The sequence below is a fragment of the Scyliorhinus torazame genome, chromosome 5 (assembly GCF_047496885.1).
Source record: "Scyliorhinus torazame isolate Kashiwa2021f chromosome 5, sScyTor2.1, whole genome shotgun sequence".
Classification (NCBI taxonomy): domain Eukaryota; kingdom Metazoa; phylum Chordata; class Chondrichthyes; order Carcharhiniformes; family Scyliorhinidae; genus Scyliorhinus; species Scyliorhinus torazame.
The window spans coordinates 111,221,388-111,241,810 of NC_092711.1; positions in this window are offsets into that span (position 1 = coordinate 111,221,388).

Sequence of the window (20,423 nt, forward strand, 5' to 3'; positions counted from 1 at the left end):
CGAGCATTAGGTGTTGTGAATATCTATCCTGTCCTGACAGTGATGACTTTTGTAAACTCCTTTCACAGGACAATAGAAGTTTGCATTCGGGAAATTCAAATTAAATATTGCATCAAGTTCGGACAGAAGTCAGTTGATTCATCAGCAACTGAATATCATCCTTCGAATGTGGAAGGAGAAATGTTTCTCTGTTCTGCCTGTGAGAAAAGATTTCAAACATCAGTGTGACTGGAAAAGCACCGAAATACACATGCAGCCGAGTGAGAGTGTTCCAGTGAACTGACAGTGGAAAGAGATTTAACCAGTTACACAGTGGGGAGGCGGTGGTGTAGTGGTATCGTCGCTGGACAAGTAATCCAGAGACCCAGGATAATGATCTGGGGACTCGGGTTTGAATCCAACTACTGCAGGTGATGGAATTTAAACTCAATAAAATATCTGGAATAAAAAATTTATGAAACCAGCTGGTTCACTAATGTACTTTAGGGAGGGAAATCTGCCGTCCTTACCCAGTCTGGCCTACATGTGACTCCAGACGACATAGCAATGTGGTTGACTCTTATCAGTCCCCTCAAGGGCAATGAGGGATGGGTAATAAATGCTGGCACAGCCTGCGACGCCCACGTCCAATGAATAAAAAAAAATTGTTTCATTAATTGTAACTCAATTAAGGATCACTACACATTTAATCATGTTACAAAATAATTAATACAGTAATTTGTAATAAATACATTTGGTTAATACAAGATGCACTGTTCTCTACTGAGTAGCACTACACTCCATATGCTTCACCTGGTGTCTGTGTTTACATTGTATATTTATCGTATGTCCTATGTTTTTTCATGGATGGAACAATACTTTTCACTACCTCGGTACACGTGACAACAAATCAAATCCAATCAAAGAGAGGGCGGCATGTGGCGCAGCAGTTAGCACTAGGACTGCGGCGCGGAGAACCCGGGTTTGAATCCCGGCTCTGGGTCACTGTCCGTGTGGAGTTTGCACATTCTCCCCATGTCCCCACAACCCAAAGATGTGCTGGTTAGGTGGATTGGCCATACTGAATTGTCCCTTAATTGGAAAAAAAAAAAATTGGGTACTCTAACTTTAAAAAAAAATTAAAAATCCAATCAAAGAGAATTTCTTACTAGTTTTCAGATTGAACAAAGAGTCTTCTTAAAAATTATTCATTCGTGGGAGTCACTGGCTGGGCCAGCATTTACTGCTCATTCCAATTGTGCTTGAACTGCTTGAGGCTATTTCAGGGGACACTTACAAATTAACCGCAACATTGCTGTGGATCTGGAGTCACGTTTAGGCTAGGCCACATAAGGAGAGCAGATTTCATGAAGGTCTTTAGTGAACGAGGTGGGTTTTACAACAATCAACAATGTCATCATTGGACTTCGAATTGCAAACTTTTATTCAATTTCACCATCTATCTTGCCAGATTCGATCCCAGATCCCCAAGAGCATTAACCTGGGTCTCTGGATTACCAGCCCAGTAACAATACCATTACACCACTGCCTAGCCCACATAGACTTGGCAGAATATGATGTCTAGTAACTTCTCAAAATTATTAAGTAATTTATTTTTTCAACCAAATTCTGATCGCTCTGCAGTTTCTGGAAACATTTTGGTTGATAGTGTTATTTTTTAAAATAAAGATCTAGTCTTTACAACATAATTACCCAATACACCAATTCACTAATGATAATCAATGTTCACTACTGAATAATCATGAATTTAATTGTTTTTTGCTGTGAAATCAATACATAGTTAATATAGAAAAGGTACAGAAGGTGAAATGGCTGCAGGAAGCCACATGTTCGAGGTATAAAAGGGCTTCCTTGACCTTGTTACTAATGATAGTGATTACACTATGAAAATAACAATTTTATAACTAAATGTGATTACACATGCGTACTTACAGCTTCCTACATTACAACAGTGAATATGTTTCAAAAGTACTCCATTGGCTTTAAAATACTTTCGGAGATCCAGTGGTCATGAGATGTTTTATAGAAATATACATTTGTTCTAACTGTCCGCAAACTAGGATATATTACACTCGCTGTCCTCACCAATTTATTGATAAAGGTAGAGTCTTAATTTTGTGTAATAAGCACGTCGTTGATACCATTTTGAATACTCTGTTAAACTCCAGACACACCATAGGCACAATTATCTGTTGTAAAACACAGCGAGTTGTTGTGATTCGGAATGCACTGTCTACAAATGGTGCTGGAATCTCATTGGACTGTAACTTCCAAAAGGAAATTTAGTGCATTCTGAAAAAGAAAACAAAATAGTCGAACTATGAGCTTAAATGGGTCGCTGTACAAAGAGCTGGCACGGGAAAAATGGGCCAAATAGACTCCTCGATGCTCCATGAGCCTTGTGTAGATGTAAAGGGAGTGGTAACAACCTGGAACCTACTGCTCAAGAGGATAGGAGATGAAGGAATGATTTCAATAGGAAATTGGGCGGGCACTGGCAGAAATAAATCATGGGGATTTGGGGATAGAATGGGGCAATGGACAGACTGGCTTCCTCCACAGGGAGCCGACGTGGTCTCAAAGGGCTGAACGGCCCCATTCACCACCCTCCAGATGCTGTGATCTCAGGAGAGAAATTCAGCTGCTCCAGTCACTCCAACTAACTGGAGTCCATCAACTCTGGTGCCATTCTTGTTAATGTCTGCTACACTGTCTCTAAGAACTTCACATCTTTCCTAAAGTGTGGGGCCCCTATATAGGGTTCCATTGTAGAGGGATAGAATTGAAAGGCACGGAGGAAATGTTCAACTTGTTTAGAACCAGGGTTGGACTACACTGGGAGCTCTGTCAACATTGATTATCTCCATTTAGAAAAAGGAAATAGAGGCACTGGAGAAGGTGCAACAAAGATTCAAAATATTCAGAACTGAGAGCATTTAACACCCAGGAAAGGCTGGGGCTGCTTTTTTCGGGAAAAGAGAAGACTGAATGATGACCTGTAGAAAATCTTTAAGATTATGAATGGATTCAATAATCCAATAGGAATTTCAGTAGAAACCTCTTTACCCAGCGAGTGGTGAGAATGTGGAACTCACTCCACAGCGAGTGGTTGAGGTGAACAGCATGAATCCATTGGACGTAAAGCTAGATACACAAATGATGGAGAAAGGAATAGAATGAGATGCTGATGGGGGGGGGGAGATGTAGAGGGGTGGGTGGAGGATCATGTGGAGCATAAATACTGACACAGACCATGGCTAACCTCAGCCGGTATGGCAATTTAACGTGTGCTGTTGGTGTCACTCCGCACAAACCAGCCATCCAGCCAACTGAGCTAACCGATCCCCGTGTCAATCTGTAATAATTCCTTAAATATTACTGATTGTCTGTCTCCCACCATACTATTTAATGTAGTTTGCCAGTGCACCTCAGACAGCTTGCCCCTCATACCCTGATAGTTTTCTTCTGTGAGAAGCACCAAGATAAATTAAACAAAAGAACCATGTAACCACCATAGCCCATCTTCATGGCAATATGGCATGAGTTTTGGGGTATCCAAACAGAAATGGTAATGAAACATCTTCTAACCTCCAAACCCCCTTTCATTCCTTGTGAAATATGAAACTAGATACTCGCAAGAAGGCTCAGAGAGAATCAGCCCACTGGAGGCGAAGTCGTGAGACCGGCCAGTCCAGCAGAAAGAAACCCTCTGACCATCCCCATTGACCAACATAATGAATAAAATGCAGTCCTGGATGTAGTTGAGAACAGAAACTATAACAGCAGAATCCAATCCCTGTAATCAGTTGTGAACCTGTTGGTGTCTCAGAAAGTGCGATAAATTACAAAGTCCCTTTGCACATTGTGAGCAGGTGAATGGCCTCTCCCCAGTATGAACTCCCTGGTGTGACTGTAGACAGCATAACCGAGTGAATCGCCCAAATCGACGCACAAACGGGTGTGAGATAATCGGGATTATGGAGACATGGCTGCAGGATGACCAGGGATGGGAATTGAATATATTCAGTATTTAGGAAGGACAGCCAAAAAGGAAATGGCAGTGGCGAGGCAGTGCTGGTTAAAGAGGAAATTAATGCAATAGTGAGGAAGGATATTAGCTCCGACAATGTGCAATCTGTATGGGTAGAGCTGGGGCAAAATAATTAGTGGGCATTGTATATAGACTCCCAAACTGCAGTGGTGATGTTGGGAATGGCATAAAACAGGAAATTAGGCTGATTGTAAAAGTTTCTATAGGAATGTGAAGAGAAAAAGATTGGTGAAGCCAAATGTAGGTTCCTTACAGTCAGAAACAGGGGAATGTATAATAGGGGACAAAGAAATGGGTGAGCAAATAAATACATACTTTGGTTCTGTCTTCACATAGCAGATACTAGAAATGTTGGGGAATGCAGGATTTAGTGAGAGGGAGGAACTGAAGGAAATCAATATTCGAGAAATGGTGTTGGAGAAATTGATGGGATTGACGGCTGATGAATCCCCAGCGCCTAATAATCTGCTTCCCAAAGTACTTAAGGAAGTAGCTCTAGAAATAGTGGATGCATTGATGGTCATCTTCCAGGATTCTACAGACTCTGGAACAGTTCCTGAAGATTGGAGGGTGATTTATGCAACTCCACTATTTAAAAAGTGAGATAGAGAGAAATCAGGGAATTATAGACCATCAGCAGTGGGGAAAATTCGAGAAAACCATTATCAAAAATGTTATAGCAAAGTACTTAGAAAACAGTGACAGGATTGGACAGAATCAGCATGGATTTATGAAGGGGAAATCATGCTTGACAAATCTACTGGAATTCTTCGAGGGTGTAACTGGTAGAGTTGATGAGGGGGAGTCAGTGGATGTGGTATATTTGGACTTTCAGATGGCTTTTGACAAAGTCCCGCATAAGAGATTAAATGTGTAAAATTAAGGAACATGGGATTAGGGGTAGTGTATTGAGATAGATAGAAAACAGGTTGGTAGACAGGAAACAAAAGTAGGAATGAATGGATGTTTTTCCAATTGGCAGGCAGTGACGGGTGGGGTACCACAGGGGTCGGTGCTAGGTCCCCAGATATTCACAAGATATATTAATTGATTTTTAAAAAATGTAAAGTACCCAATTCTTTTTTTCCAATTAAGAGGCAATTTATTAGGGCCAATCCATCTAGCCTGCACATCTTTGGGTTCTGGGTGAGACCCATGCAGACACGGGGAGACGTTGTCTCCACACGGTCAGTGCCCCGGGGCCAGGATTGAACCCTGGTCCTCAGTGCTGTGAAGCAGCGGTGCTAACCATTGTGCCACACTATATATTAATGGTTTGGAGGAGAGAACAAAATGCAATATTTCCAAATTTGCAGATGACACCAAATTGCATGGGAGGGTGAATTGTGAGGAGGATGCAGAGATCCTTCAGTGTGATTTGCACAAGTTGAGTGAGTGGGCAAATGAAAGGAGATGCAGTATTATTTGGAGACATGCGAGGTTATGTGTTGATGGGCGGGGGGATGGGAGAGGGGGAACAATGGGAGCAAGACAAGTGGGCGCCGGAGTGACGAGTCATCGGGCTAGCTGAGAAAGCTGGTCAACGGAAGCCAGGTGGGGGGTGTGCATACAGCCAGCATATGGCAGGGGTTGGGTTACAGAGGGTTGTTGCTGGTGGGGGGGGGGGGGGGGGGGAAGAGCTATTCTGACATGGGAGGGATTTGAATCAGGTAACAGACAGGAGGTTGGGGGTGGGAGCCGCCAGGTGGCGAACCGGAAGAGGCGCGGCACATGGGCTGGAGGCGGGCCCAGGAAAGGTTATGGCTGATTGGCGTAGGGGGAGGGCCGGATGCCCTCCAACCAGGCTGATCACCTGGAATGTCAGAGGGTTAAACGGGCCAGTCAAGAGGATGTGTCTGTTTGCACATCTGCGAGCTTTAAAGGCGGACGGAATCATGCTGCAGGAGACACACTTGGAAGTGAGTGATCACACTAGATTCAGGAAGGGCTGGATTACCCAGGTCTTCCACTCGGGTTTAGACTCCAAATCCAGGGGGTGGCAATTATGATCAATAAACGGGTTCTATTTAAGGCGGAGGACACAATTGCTGATGGGGTGGCAGATTCCTTATGGTCTGCGGCAAGCTTGAGGGAATGAGGGTAGTCCTGGTGAATGTATATGCCCCAAACTGGGACGATGCAGACTTCATTGAAAGGCTGTTGGGGAAAATTCCCGACTTGGACTCACGCAAGCTGATTATGGGTGGAGACTTTAACACGGTTCTCGACCCCGGCCTAGACCGGTCATGCTCCAGAACGGGTAGGGTCCCAGCAATGGCAAGGGAACTGATCAGTTCATGGAGCAAATGGGGGATGTAAATACATGGAGAGCCAGTCGGCCGATGGGAAAGGAGTTTTCGTTTTACTCACATGTCCATAAAGTCTATTCTAGAATTGACTTTTTCATCATGAGTAGGGATTGTTTAGTTGGGATAAAGGACACGGAATACTCGGCGATCACTATTTCGGACCATGCCCCACACTGGGTTGACTTGCAGGTCTGCAAAGAGAGTTACCTGCGCCCGCAATGGAGACTGGATGTCGGATTACTAGTGGATGAGGGGGTGTGTGAGAGACCTGAGGAAGTGTATGCAGAACTATATGCAGGTCAATGACACAGAGGAAGTCTCAGCAGCGGTCCTGTGGGAGGCGCTGAAGGCGGTGGTGAGAGGGGAGTTGATCTCTATACAAGCCCATAGGGATAGAACGGTTCAGAGCGGAAATGGACAGACTGGTCAGGGAGATTCACCAGACGGACAAGGAATATGCGGAGTCCCCGAGGGAGGACCTACTCAGAGACAGATGGAAGTGGGAGTGCTGTCCACGAGTAAGGCTGTGGAACAGCTCAGGAAGGCAAGGGGCGCGATCTATGAACATGGGGAGAAAGCCAGTAGAATGCTTGCGCAACAACTCTGGAAGAAGGAAGTAGCCAGAGAAATAGGTTGGGTAGCGGATGGTGAGGGAAACAAAGTGGACCACCCAACAGGACTGAACAAGGTGTTTCGGGATTTCTATAGCAAGCTCTATACCTCGGAACCCCGAGGGGCCGGAAGGGATGAGGCGCTTCTTGGACGGACTGACCTTCCCTAAAGTGGGAAGGGGGCTAGTAGACGGGTTGGGGGCCCCGATCAGGGTGGAGGAAATACTGGGTGGCTTGAAGGACATGCAGTAGGGCAAAGCCCCGGGGCCGAATGGATACCCGGTAGAGTTCTACAAAAAGTTCCCGGAGATAGTGGGGCCGGTTCTGACCAGGGTGTTTAATGAGGCGAGGGACAGAGGGGCTCTACCCCCGACGATGTCACAAGCCACCATCTCGCTGATACTAAAACGGCACGAGAACCCGGAAGCGTGTGGGTCATATAGGCCAATCTCCCTGAACAATGTTAACGCTAAGCCGCTGGCCAAGGTCTTGGCGTTTAGAATTGAGGACTGGGTACCGGAGGTAATTGGGGAAGACCAAACTGGGTTCGTTAAAGGTAGACAGCTGACAGCCAACTTAAGAAGACTACTTAACGTGATCATGATGCCCCCAGAGGGCAGAGAGGTGGAATTAGTGGTGGCAATGAATGCCGAGAAGGCCTTTGACCGGGTGGAGTGGGACTATTTGTGGGAGGTATTGGGACAGTTCGGGTTCGGGGAGGGCTTCATCGACTGGGTCAGATTGCTATATCAGGCCCCGGAAGCTAGCGTAAGGATGAATAGGACAACATCCGATTATTTTAGACTACACCACGGGACCAGACAGGGATGCCCACTCTCTCCATTGCTGTTTGCTGGCGATTGCTCTGAGAGCAGCCAGGGGTTGGAAAGGAATAGTCGGGGGGATTAAGCATAGGGTCTCGCTCTACGCAGACGACTTGCTTCGATACGTATCGGACCCACTGACCGGGATGGATGGTATAATGGAAACACTGAGAGAATTTGGCTGATTCTCTGGGTACAAGCTAAATATGACAAAGAGCGAGATGTTTGTGGTACAGGCGAGGGGCAAGGAGAATAGGTTGAAGGGGCTTCCATTTAGGCTGGTCGGGAAGTGCTTCCGATACTTGGGGATACAGGTGGCGCGAGACTGGGGCAGGCTACACAAGTTAAATTTGACCAGGGTGGTGGCGCAAATGAAGAGTGAGTTCCGGAGATGGGATGCACTCCCGCTATCACTTGCGGGGAGAGTGCAGACGGTGAAGATGACGATCCTCCCGAGATTCCTATTTATTTTCCAGTGCCTCCCAATTTTCATCCTTCTTTAAACGGGTTGATAAAATTATTAGGGGCTTTGTTTGGGCGGGGAAGTCCCCGCGGATGAAGAAAGTGATGCTAGAGAGGAATCGCAGCGAGGGGGGACTGACGCTGCCGAATCTTAGCAACTACTACAGGGCAGCCAATATAGCCATGATAAGGAAATGGATGGTGAGTACGGGGTCTATTTGGGGGTGGCTGGAGGCAGCTTCATGCAGGGGCACCAGTCTAGCAGCCCTGGTCACGGCTCCTCTGCTGCTCCCGCCGGCCAGGTACTCCACCAGCCCTGTAGTGGTGGCGGCCCTGTGGATCTGGGGCCAGTGGAGGAAACATGTGGGGGAGGTGAGAGCATCGGTCTCGTCCCCAATCTGTGACAACCACCGTTTTAACCTGGGGAACATGGATGGCGGGTTCCGAGCATGGCGAAGGGTGGGGGCGGGGTGGATGGGCGATTTGTTCCTAGTAGGGAGTTTTTTGAGCATAAGGGAGCTGGAGCAGAGATTTGGACTGGCATGGGGAAAGGACTTCAGGTACTTGCAAGTACCTGATTTCGTTTGCAGATAGGTCCCATCCTTCCCACGCCTCCCACCAAACGGGATCCAGGACAGAGTAGTTTCCAAGGGAGAAATGGGAGAAGGGAGAGTCTTGGACGTCTATAAAGAGCTCATGAGAGCGGAGGAGTCTCAGACAGAGGAACTGAAACTTAAGTGGGAGGAGGAACTCGGTGAGGAGATGGAGGACGCCGTATGGGCGGAAGCCCTGAGTAGGGTAAACTCAACTCCAACATGCGCAAGGCTCGGCCTGATTCAATTCAAGGTCGTCCATCTGGCACACATGGCGGTGGCCCGGATGAGTAAATTCTTTGGACTGGAGGACAAGTGTGCTAGATGCGCAGGAGAACCAGCGAACCATGTCCACATGTTCTGGGCATGTCCAAAATTTAGGAGGTACTGGGAGGGTTTTGCGGACTTCATGTCCCAGGTTTTGAAAACAAGGGTGGCGATGAGTCCAGAGGTGGCAATTTTTGGGGTTTTGGAAGACCCGGGAGTCCAGGAGGAGAAAGAGGCCGACGCCTTGGCCTTTGCTTCCCTGGTAGCCAGGCGACGAATACTGCTGGCATGGAGGGACTCAAAGCACCCAAAGACTGAAATATAGCTTGCCATGTCCGAAAGTTTTCTCGGTTTGGAAAAAATTAAGTTCGCCTTAAGAGGATCAATGACAAGGTTCGCCCGAAGGTGGCAACCGTTTATCGACTTCTTTGCGGAGAATTAAACGTCAGCGGGCGGGGGGGAGGGGGTGTGTGGTGAGTAGAGTAGAGTAGGGGGATAAATAGGCGGGTGTTTGTGAGAGATGACTGTTTTTTTGCACTATGTTTCTCGTGATAATGGCACATGATAATGGTACACTGTGGCTGTTTACAATGCCAAAAATACCTCAATAAAATTGTTCATTAAAAAAAAAATGAGAAGGCAGACTATTAGCTGAATGGCCATAAATTACGAGGGGAATGTGCATTGAGACCTGGGTGTCCTCGTACACTGGTCACTGAAGGAAAGCATGCAGCTGTAGCAGGCGGTAATGAAGGCAAATGGTATGCTGGTCTTCATTGCGAACGGATTTGAATACAGGAGCAGGGATATCTTGCTGCAATTATATAGGGCCTTGGTGAGGCAGTACCTGGAATATTGCGTGCAGTTTCGGTCTCCTTAGGAAGGATGTTCTTGCTCCAGAGGGAGTGCAGCAAAGGTTTACCAGACTGATTCCTGGGATGGTGGGACTGACGGACGAGAGATTGAATGTTAGGATTGTATTCGCTGGAGTTCAGAAGAATGGGGGACCTCAGAGAAACCTATAATATTCTAACAGGACTTGACAGGGTAGATGCAGGAAAGATTTTCCCGATGGTGGGAGTGTACAGAACCAGAGGTCGCAGTCTGAGGATAGGGGGTAAACCATTTAGGACAGAGATGAGTAATTTCTTCAACCAGAGAGTGGTGAGCCTGTGGAATTTGTTACCACAGGAAATAGTTGAGGCCAATACATTGTATGTTTTCAAGAAGCAGATGGATATAGCACTGAGGGCGAAGGGGATCAAAGGATATGAAGGGGAAAGCGGGATTAGGCTATGGATGGTAAGCCATGATCATAATGAATGGCGGAGCAGGTGCAAAGGGCCAAATGGTCTCATCCTGCTCCTATTTTCTATGTAATCCCTTCCCACACTAAGAGCAGGTGAATGGCTTCTCCCCAGTGTGAACTCGCTGATGTCTCTGCAGGTTGGATAACAGTGTGAATCCTTTCCCACAGAGGGAGCAGGTGAATGGCCTCTCCCCAGTGTGAACTTGCTGATGTTTCCGCAGGGTGGATGAATCAATAAATCCCTTCCCACACTTAGAGCAGATGAACGGCCTCTCTCCAGTGTGAACTCGCTGGTGTCTCTGCAGGGTGGATGAATCAATAAATCCGTTCCCACACTGAGAGCAGGTGAACGGCCTCTCCCCAGTGTGAACTCGCTGGTGTGTCTGCAGGGTGGATAACTGAGCGAATCCCTTCTCACACTGAGAGCAGGTGAACGGCCTCTCCCCAGTGTGAATTCGCTGGTGTGCCTGCAGGGTGGATAACCGAGTGAATCCCTTCCCACACCGAGAGCAGGTGAATGTCCTCTCCCCTGTGTGAACCCGCTGGTGTGACTGCAGGGTGGATAACTGAGTAAATCCCTTCTCACACTGAGAGCAGGTGAACGGCCTCTCCCCAGTGTGATTGCGGCGATGAATCTCCAGCAGAGATGGGACTCTGTATCCCTTCCCACAGTCTCCACATTTCCACGGTTTCTCCATGTTTTGGGTCTCGTGTCTCCAGATTGGACAGTCAGTGGAAGCCTTGTCTGCACGCAGACCATGTGCACTGTCTCTCCTCACTGTGAATAGTGTGATGTTTTTTCAGGCTGTATCACACCTTGAAGCTCTTTCCACAGTCAGTTCACTGGAACACTCTCACTCGGGTGTGTGTTGTGTGGGTCTTGGTGCTTTTCCCATCACACTCACATTTAAAATGTTTTGAAGCTGATAGATCAGACAAACATTTCTCCTTCTCGCCGATGATATTCAGAGCCCGATGATATTCAGATCAGAAGGAATCGAGTGAGTTTGTCACATCAAGACGTGATGTTTGAGATTTCTGTCTATAATTCCTCCTCTTCCAATATCCTTTAAATACAATTTACAAAAGTCATCATTGTTAGTACGGGATAGAAATTCAGAACAGACAATTCTAGTTCCTATGGAACATTATTTCCTCTCTCGGTCTCCAAAATCTGTAAATCTCCATCCCACACAATCTCCCTCCATTCTCACTCTGCTGTATCTAATATTCATCCTCCCAATTCTCCTGAAGGTGCTGATTCATGTTGATTGACAGATCCAAGCTCAGCTCTCTGCTTCCTGACCAGGACACAGAGATTACGTGACACCACTGTTTAAAAAAGGAGGTAGGCAGAAAGCGGGTAATTATAGGCCAGTGAGCTTAACTTCAGTAGTAGGGAAGATGCTGGAATCTATCATCAAGGAAGAAATAGCGAGGCATCTGGATGTAAATTGTCCCATTGGGCAAACGCAGCATGGGTTCATAAAGGGCAGATCTTGCCTAACTAATTTAGAGGAATTTTTTGAGGACATTAACAGTGCGGTAGATAACAGGGAGCCAATGGATGTGGTATATCTGGATTTCCATAAAGCCTTTGACAAGGTGCCACACAAAAGGTTACTGCATAAGATAAAGATGCATGGCATTAAGGGGAAAGTAGTAGCATGGATAGAGGATTGGTTAATTAATAGAAAGCAAAGAGTGGGGATTAATGGGTGTTTCTCTGGTTGGCAATCAGTAGCTAGTGGTGTCCCTCAGGGATCAGTGTTGGGCCCACAACTGTTCACAATTTACATAGATGATTTGGAGTTGGGGACCAAGGGCAATGTGTCCATGTTTGCAGACGACACTAAGATAAGTGGTAAAGCAAAAAGTGCAGAGGATACTGGAAGTCTGCAGAGGGATTTGGATAGGCTAAGTGAATGGGCTAGGGTCTGGCAGATGGAATACAATGTTGACAAATGTGAGGTTATCCATTTTGGTAGGAATAACAGCAAAAGGGATTATTATTTAAATGATAAAATATTAAAACATGCTGCTGTGCAGAGAGACCTGGGTGTGCTAGTGCATGAGTCGCAAAAAGCTGGTTTACAGGTGCAACAGGTGATTAAGAAGGCAAATGGAATTTTGTCCTTCATTGCTAGACGGATGGAGTTTAAGACTAGGGAGGTTATGCTGCAATTGTATAAGGTGTTAGTGAGGCCACACCTGGAGTAGTGTGTTCAGATTTGGTCTCCTTACTTGAGAAAGGACGTACTGGCACTGGAGGGTGTGCAGAGGCGATTCACTAGGTTAATCCCAGATCTGAAGGGGTTGGATTACGAGGAGAGGCTGAGTAGACTGGAACTGTACTCGTTGGAATTTAGAAGGATGAGGGGGGATCTTATAGAAACATATAAGATTATGAAGGGAATAGACAGGATAGATGCGGGCAGGTTGTTTCCACTGGCGGGTGAAAGCAGAACTAGGGGGCATAGCCTCAAAATAAGGGGAAGCAGATTTAGGACTGAGTTTAGGAGGAACTTCTTCACCCAAAGGGTTGTGAATCTATGGAATTCCTTGCCCAGTGAAGCAGTAGAGGCTCCTTCATTAAATGTTTTTAAGATAAAGATAGATAGTTTTTTGAAGAATAAAGGGATTAAGGGTTATGGTGTTCGGGCAGGAAAGTGGAGCTGAGTCCACAAAAGATCAGCCATGATCTCATTGAATGGTGGAGCAGGCTCGAGCGGCCAGATGGCCTACTCCTGCTCCTAGTTCTTATGTTCTATTAGAATAGGAGCAAGAGTAGGCCATTCGGCCCACTGAGTCTGCTCAACCATTCAATGCGATCCTAGGCCGATCTACCCCAGCACCATTTTCCCACACAATCCCCATATCCCTCGATATCTTCAATATCTAGAAACCTACCAATATTTGTCTTGAATATCCCTGATGACTGAGGCTCCACATTCCTCTGGGGTAGAGAATTCCAAAGCTTCACCACATCTTCATCTCAGCTTTCTCTCTATTTTCCTACCTGTTGTCCATAACCCTTAACTCCATTGTCAATAAAATATCTGTCAAACATGTGCTTTGATATATTCAATGATCCCCAGATAGGGGCTGTTTAGCACAGGGCTAAATCACTGGCTTTGAAAGCAGACCAAGGCAGGCCGGTAGCACGGTTCAATTCCCGTACCAGCTTCCCCGAACAGGCGCCGGAATGTGGCGACTAGGGGCTTTTCTCAGTAACTTAATTGAAGCCTACTTGTGACAAGAAGCGATTTTCATTTTAATTTTTCAGATACAACTGGTCCCTCTTCACCTCTGAGGGAAGAGATGACTGGAAATCTATGACATAGCTGCAGTCTTATCATAGATTATCATAGAATTTACAGTGCAGAAGGAGGCCATTCGACCCATCGAGTCTGCACCGGCTCTTGGAAAGAGCACCCTACCCAAGGTCAACACCTCCACCCTATCCCCATAGCCCAGTAACCCCACCCAACACTAAGAACAATTTTGGACACTAAGGGCAATTTATCATGGCCAATCCACCTAACCATATATATATATATATATACATATATATATATCAGAACAAATTTACTTTATTACAAACTGCAAATAATATATCTAATCTGTGCCATGTAACAACACGAGACATATCTCTGTCCATTATTAATTTACTGTCCCCTGAAATGTCAGCCATCTCCTGGGGAACCCACCCCTTTAATTGTGAACATCAGGAAAGAGACAAGCCTTTTTAAAAATAAATTTAGAACAACAAAGAACAAAGAACAGTGCAGCACAGGAACAGGCCCTTCGGCCCTCCAAGCCCGTGCCGACCATGCTGCCCATCTAAACTAAAATCTTCTACACTTCCGGGGTCCGTATCCCTCTATTCCCATCCTCTTCATGTATTTGTCAAGATGCCCATTCAACGTCAATTATTTTTTTTCCAATTAAGGGGCAATTTAGCGTGGCCAATCCACTTAGACATGGGGAGAATGTGCAGAGATGTGCAAACGCCCCACGTATAGTGATCCGGGGCTGGGATCGAACCTGGTCCTCGGCACAGTGAGACGGCAGTGTTAACCACTGCACCACCGTGCCACCAGTGACCACCCTTTTAGTCAAGACAAATAAATGCGTCAACCTGTTAAGGAGATGTGTGGGAGGAGTTGGAAACACTTTGTGGAGCTGCAAATCTGCATGAGTTTTATCCCCCCAATTATAATATAATAATCTTTATTGTCACACGTAATTAGCACTGCAATCAAGTTACTGTGAAAATCCCCTAGTCGCCACATTCCTGCCCCTGTTCCGGTACACTGAGAGAGATTTCAAAATGTCCAATTCACAACAGAAAGTCATCCCAAGGAGGAGGAAACATGCTAAAGGGGAGACAAGGCATCCATGGTTGAAGAGGGAAGTCAAGGACAGCAAATGAAACAGCATACAATTTGGCGAGGATTAGTGGGAAGCCAGAGGATTGGGAAGCCTTTAAAAGCGATCAGAGGACAACTATAAAAGCAATAAAGGAAGATGAAATAGAAGTGCAAGCTAGCTAGTAGTAAGTGAAGATATGAAGAGTTTTTTTCAATATATAAAAGGCAAGAGAGAGGCAAATATAGACATTGGACCACTGGAAAATGTGGCTGGAGAAGTAATAATAGGAAACAAAGAAATGGCAGAGCAACTGAACAGTTACTTTTCATCAGTCTTCATGGTGGAAGACACGTGGGATGCCAGAGATCCAGGAGAATCAGGGGGCCGAGGTGGGTGCAGTGGCCATCACTAAGGAGAAGGTTCTGGGGAAAGGTCTGAAGGTAGATAAACCACCTGGACCGGATGGGTTTAGAACCCCAGGGTTCTAAAAGAGATAGCTGAGGAAATTGTGGAGGCATTGGTGGTGATCTTTCAGAAATCACTGGAGGCAGGAAGGGTCCCAGAGGACTGGAAAGTGGCTAATGTAACACCGCTGTTTAAGAAGGGAGGAAGGCAGAAGATGGGAACTTCGAGGCCGGTTAGCCTGACTTCGGTCATTGCTAAGATTTTGGAGTCCGTTATTAAAGCTGAGATCGCGGAGTATTGGGAAGTACATGGTAAAATAGGACTGAGTCAGCACAGCTTTGTCAAAGGGAGGTCATGTCGAACAAGTCCATTTGAGGAGGTAGCATGGAAGATAGACAAAGGAGAACCAGTGGACGTGATTTATTTAGATTTCCAGAAGGTCTTTGACAAGGTGCCGCACAGTAGACTGTTAAATATGTTAAGAGCCCATGGTGTTAAGGGCAAGATCCTGGCATAGATAGAGGATTGGCTGGCCGGCAGAAGGCAGAGAGTGGGGATAAAAGGGTCTTTTTCAGGATGGCAGCCGGTGACTAGTGGTGTGCCTCAGTGGTCTGTGCTGGGACCACAACTTTTTCCAATATACATTCATGATTTGGAAGAAGGAACTGAAAGCACTGTTGCTAAGTTTGCACATGATACAAAGATCTAAAGGGGGACAGTTAGTATTGAGGAAGCACGAGGGCTGCAGAAGGACTTGGACAAGCTAGGAGAGTGGGCAATGAAGTGGCAAATGAAATACAATGTGGAAAAGTGTGAGGTTATGCACTTTGGAAGAAGGAATTTAGGCATAGACTATTTTCTAAATGGGAAAATGTTTCGGAAATCAGAAGCACAAAGGTAATTGGAAGTCCTTGTTCATGATTCTCTTAAGATTAACGTACAGGTTCAGTCGGCAGTTAAGAAGGCAAATGCAATGTTAGCATTCATGTCAAGAGGGCTAGAATACAAGACGAGGGATGTGCTTCTGAGGCTGTATAAAGCTCTGGTCAAACCCCATCTGGAGTATTGTGAGCAGTTCTGGGCCCCGTATCTAAGGAAGGATGTGCTGGTCTTGGAAAGGGTCCAGTGGAGGTTCACAAGAATGATCCCGAGTGGCCTAATTCTGCTCCTATGTCTTATGGTCTAATCTCCTGTAAAAGGAGTTTCCAAAATCCATCGCAGTCAGTCCTCCTCCTGCTCCCTGGTCCAGGATGACCGCTCATGCCCCCCGCTGCACACTGACCCTCGTTGTCATCAGCAGTCCCTTGATTTGAGGGCAACGTCTACTCACGTGTTGTGAGCTTCTGCCTTGGGTCTTCATGTGACTCATAGAATCATAGAATTTTCAGTGCAGAAGGAGGCCATTTGGCCCATCGAGTCTGCACCGGCTCTTGGAAAGAGCATCCTACCCAATGTATGTATGTATGTCCCTTTCAGGCAGGGAAGAGATGGTCGAGTGAGGGAACCATGGTTGACAAGAGAGGTTGAATGTCTTGTTAAGAGGAAAAAGGAGACTTATGTAAGGCTGAGGCAACAAGGTTCAGACAGGGCATTGGAGGGATACAAGATAGCCAGGAGGGAACTGAAGAAAGGGATTAGGAGAGCTAAGAGAGGGCATGAACAATCTTTGGCGGGTAGGATCAAGGAAAACCCCAAGGCCTTTTACACATATGTGAGAAATATGAGAATGACTCGAGCGAGTGTAGGTCCGATCAAGGACAGTAGCGGGAGATTGTGTATTGAGTCTGAAGAGATAGGAGAGGTCTTGAACGAGTACTTTTCTTCTGTATTTACAAATGAGAGGGGCCATATTGTTGGAGAGGACAGTGTGAAACAGATTGGGAAGCTTGAGGAAATATTTGTTAGGAAGATGTGTTGGGCATTTTGAAAAACCTGAGGATAGACAAGTCCCCCGGGCCTGACGGGATATATCCAAGGATTCTATGGGAAGCAAGTGATGAAATTGCAGAGCCGTTGGCAATGATCTTTTCGTCCTCACTGTCAACAGGGGTGGTACCAGGGGATTGGAGAGTGGCGAATGTCGTGCCCCTGTTCAAAAAAGGGACTAGGGATAACCCTGTGAATTACAGGTCAGTTAGTCTTACTTCGGTGGTAGGCAAAGTAATGGAAAGGGTACTGAAGGATAGGATTTCTGAGCATCTGGAAAGACACTGCTTGATTAGGGATAGTCAGCACGGATTTGTGAGGGGTAGGTCTTGCCTTACAAGTCTTATTGAATTCTTTGAGGAGGTGACCAAGCATGTGGATGAAGGTAAAGCAGTGGATGTAGTGTACATGGATTTTAGTAACGCATTTGATAAGGTTCCCCATGGTAGGCTTCTGCAGAAAGTAAGAAGGCATGGGATAGTGGGAAATTTGGCCAGTTGGATAACAAACTGGCTAACCGATACAAGTCAGAGAGTGGTGGTGGATGGCAAATATTCAGCCTGGATCCCAGTTACCAGTGGCGTACCGCAGGGATCAGTTCTGGGTCCTCTGCTGTTTGTGATTTTCATTAATGACTTGGATGAGGGACTTGAAGGGTGGGTCAGTAAATTTGCAGACGATACGAAGATTGGTGGAGTTGTGGATAGTGAGGAGGGCTGTTGTCGGCTGCAAAGAGACATAGATAGGATGCAGAGCTGGGCTGAGAAGTGGCAGATGGAGTTTAACCCTGAAAAGTGTGAGGTTGTCCATTTGGAAGGACAAATATGAATGCGGAATACAGGGTTAACGGTAGAGTTCTTGGCAATGTGGAGGAGCAGAGAGATCTTGGGGTCTATGTTCATACATCTTTGAAAGTTGCCACTCAAGTGGATAGAGCTGTGAAGAAGGCCTATGGTGTGCTCGCGTTCATTAACAGAGGGATTGAATTTAAGAGCCGTGAGGTGATGATGCAGCTGTACAAAACTTTGGTAAGCCCACATTTGGAGTACTGTGTACAGTTCTGGTCGCCTCATTTTAGGAAGGATGTGGAAGCTTTGGAAAAGGTGCAAAGAAGATTTACCAGGATGTTGCCTGGAATGGAGAGTAGGTCTTACGAGGAAAGGTTGAGGGTGCTAGGCCTTTTCTCATTAGAACGGAGAAGGATGAGGGGCGACTTGATAGAGGTTTATAAGATGATCAGGGGAATAGATAGAGAGTCAGAGACTTTTTCCCCGGGTGGAACAAACCATTACAAGGGGACATAAATTTAAGGTGGAAGATATAGGAGGGATATCAGAGGTAGGTTCTTTACCCAGAGAGTAGTGGGGGCATGGAATGCACTGCCTGTGGAAGTAGTTGAGTCAGAAACATTAGGGACCTTCAAGCTGCTATTGGATAGGTGCATGGATTACGGTAAAATGATACAGTGTAGGTTTATTTGTTCTCAAGGGCAGCACGGTAGCATTGTGGATAGCACAATTGCTTCACAGCTCCAGGTTCCCAGGTTCGATTCCGGCTCGGATCACTGTCTGTGCAGAGTCTGCACATCCTCCCCGTGTCTGCGTGGGTTTCCTCCGGGTGCTCCGGTTTCCTCCCACAGTCCAAAGTTGGATTGGCCATGATAAATTGCCCTTAAGTGTCCAAAATTGCCCTTGGTGTTGGGTGGAGGTGTTGAGTTTGGGTAGGGTGCTCTTTCCAAGAGCCGGTGCAGACTCAAAGGGCCGAATGGCCTCCTTCTGCACTGTAAATTCAATGATAATCTATGATTAATCTAGGACAAAGGTTCGGCACAACATCGTGGGCCGAAGGGCCTGTTCTATGTTCAAGCCCACACCACCCTATCCCCATAACCCAGTAACCCCACTCAACCAACCTTAAGGGCAATTTTGGACACTAAGGGCAATTTAGCATGGCCAATCCACCTAACCTGCACATCTTTGGACTGTGGGAGGAAACCCGAGCACCCGGAGGAAACCCACGCAGACATGGGGAGAACGTGCAGACTCCGCGCAGAGTGTCCCAGCCAGGAATCAAACCTGGGACTCTGGAGCTGTGAAGCAATTGTGCTAACCACTATGCTACTGTGCTGCTCAACAGAGCCGCAGTGCTTTGGACACATGGAACAGGATATCTAATAAGACAGTAATATCTGGAGGACAGGATTGGCTTCCTTTTCTTTCCATCTCTGCCACCGCTTCGCATCAATAAGACATTGGGACTCAAAGACTAATCCAGTTTGATGGACAAGTTGTCTCCATTCTGAACAATGGGGAACAAGCTCCTCCCACTCATCGAAACATCGCCCGCGACAGAAATGACAAACGCGCATGCGCGCTGATACACATTAAAGATGGCGGCCGTTAACCCGAGCCGAACGTGAAGAGCTGCAGCCCCGCTCGGTACAAATTGGGTCCCGTAAACTTTTGCGAGGTTTGCCATTGCAACAGCTTTACACAACGTTTCCGCCCACTCCCGTTTTCTCTCGCTGACTCTATACTGTTAAACGCCTCTTACCAATTTCGGATCTGAAGAAAAGTTGCTTCTCCTTCGCCATTACCCACACTGCGCATGCTTCAATCACAGCGGGCCCCGCCCCTCATTCACTCCGATTGGTTGGAGGACCAGCCGCATTCGGTCGGGAAATTCCGTTCCGCCCCTCCTTTTCCTGTTGGTCGGGAGCTGCCGTCAATCACCCGGGCATTGTGACGGTTACAGGTGGTGAGAGTGGCCACAGGCTCAGGCTGACTCGCTGATTGTCCAATAATAACAGTGGGAGTCTCAGTGGGACAATCAGACAATAATAGTGGAGATGGGGCCCAGAGGATAAACAGCAACGGATTCATTCACTTTGAGAGTAACAAACACAGTGTTCCCATAATAAAAGTCAGGCTGCAGTGTGTGAGTGAACACATCTGTGTCTGCACAGATTTCCTGCCGCTGCTCTTGTTTCCTCCCTCACAGTCCAAAGATGTGCAGGTGAGGTGGACTGGTTATGCTAAATTGTCCCTGGGAGCGGTTATGAGGATAGGGTGGGAGATTGGCCCAGATTGGGTGATCTTTCAGAGGGGCGGTGCAGACTCGATGGGCCAAATGGCCTCCTGCACTGTAGCAATTCTATGATCATTGAATCCAAAGTCCCACCCTATCCTCATAACCCCTCCCAGGGACAATTTAGCATAGCCAATCCACCGAACCTGCACATCTTTGTACTGTGTGGGAGGAAAGAAGAGCACAAACAGGAAATCTGTGCAGA